The 1,751-nt window shown below is 47.9% G+C and overlaps 1 non-coding gene across 1 annotated transcript; it reads left to right on the top strand.

Moving 5' to 3' along the window:
- The first annotated feature begins 475 nt into the window (after positions 1 to 475).
- On the top strand, positions 476 to 548 carry Trnas-gcu (transfer RNA serine (anticodon GCU)). The gene has a single exon. It is a non-coding gene; the product is annotated as a tRNA-Ser (tRNA).
- The last annotated feature ends 1,203 nt before the right edge of the window (positions 549 to 1,751 follow it).

Here is a 1,751-nt window from a genome sequence, read left to right as displayed (position 1 = left end):
CTGATGCAACAACCGTTTCCCTTCCCTCCCTCTAACGGACATTTGGCAATCATCCCTTTTCGTAGACGACCACAATGATGCAACGCTTTCCATAATAATGGTGGATAATGTATTAGATAAAGAAAGTACATGATGGCTGAAGTTGCATCCCCTTCCGAGCAAGTGAGAAACCAGCGGCTCTGCACACATTTCCTTTATCTGAAATGAAACTGAGAGCGAGCAGTTAGTCTTATAAACAGATGCACACGTTAGGCGTCTGCTGGCCAGTAAAGACGCTCACCGCAGGCAGCAGTTGCTGTAAATTACTGCTCTCATTCGTTTCCCTTTCCAGGAAAAGTAATAATATCTGGGGTTTTACGTCCCAAAACTAAGATATGATTATGAGAATCGCCGCAGTGAAGGGCTCCAGAAATTTTGACCATCTTGTGTTCTTTATTATGCACTGACATCGCGCCGTACACGGGCCTCTCGCCCCGCCACGGTGGTCTAGTGGTTATGGCGCTCGACTGCTGACCCGAGGGTCCCGGGATCGAATCCCGGCCGCGGCGGCTGCATTTTCGATGGAGGCGAAAATGTTTGAGGCCCGTGTACTTAGATTTAGGTGCACGTTAAAGAACCCCAGGGGGTCGAAATTTCCGGAGCCCTCCACTACGGCGTCTCTGATAATCATATCTTGGTTTTGGGACGTTAAAACCCAGATATTATTATATTATTATTATTACACGGGCCTCTAGCAATTCGCCTCCATCGAAATGCGACCGCCGTGGCCGGCATCGCCCCTTCCCAGGTAGGCAACTGCACGCAGATGCATAGGCTTCTCATTTGCTCAGGTTGGCGGAACACTTTGAAGAAAAAAACTGCGGCATTCGGTGAGGGACACAACGTCCACCGTGTCTCCATCCTGCCTACTAAAACACCCAGCAACATGACGGAAAACATTTCATCAAAATGCTGGATTATAGTCAAATGTGGAAGAGAAACTTGCAATAGAGTTGTGGCTGATCGTAGTGTCACGTGGTCGTGACAGTGAAGAAGGCGGCAGTCTGGCTGTTAACCGCGGAATTCTTTATTGGGCGAAGATGTCCCCAGGAAGTGAAATGTACAAGGAGTATACACTGCACGATGATAGCGGCTATCAAAGTCGTCGGCCACGGGTACACGGATAAGCGGCAAAGCCTGACGGCATTTGCACATGTGGCATCGAAATTACAGCGTTATTGTTCATGGCTGCGTTAGTTCCAATGTAAACTCTAATTTTCGCGTTGTGCGCACAATGCTATCAGAATACTCTAAAATATTCCCAGACATTCGGGTATGGTTTGCGAAAGGCAGCGGTTACGTTTGAAACGAACAGGTCACATAAAATAGAAAAATAAGTGCGCGCGGCATGGTCCCCGTTTGAAATTTCTCTTGCCGATGCCTTAAGCAGAACATATTCCTACTTGAAAACCGAGTGGTGCTATAGTCATGCCCAGATCGTAATTACGGCTGAAACACGAGCACTGCGACAAAAAAGACCTAAAAATAATAACAACGCGCGAGCGGCATTCGAACCTAACACCTCCATGAACCGTTGATTCTCAGTCTGACAAGTTACCGCTGTTGGGTAACAGGTGTCTGAGCTTGCGACTGCTTCTGCGCAGAGCTGATGGAGCGATCAAGGCGACGGTGAGTTAAGGTAAATTTATATACATATATACAGAGGCGTTACATATTTGGCGCTGGGGCCGACAGCTTATGGGGCTCGCACA

This window comes from Rhipicephalus sanguineus, chromosome 9, assembly GCF_013339695.2.
Source record: "Rhipicephalus sanguineus isolate Rsan-2018 chromosome 9, BIME_Rsan_1.4, whole genome shotgun sequence".
NCBI lineage: Eukaryota > Metazoa > Arthropoda > Arachnida > Ixodida > Ixodidae > Rhipicephalus > Rhipicephalus sanguineus.
This window is presented reverse-complemented; position numbering and strand designations above follow the sequence as displayed.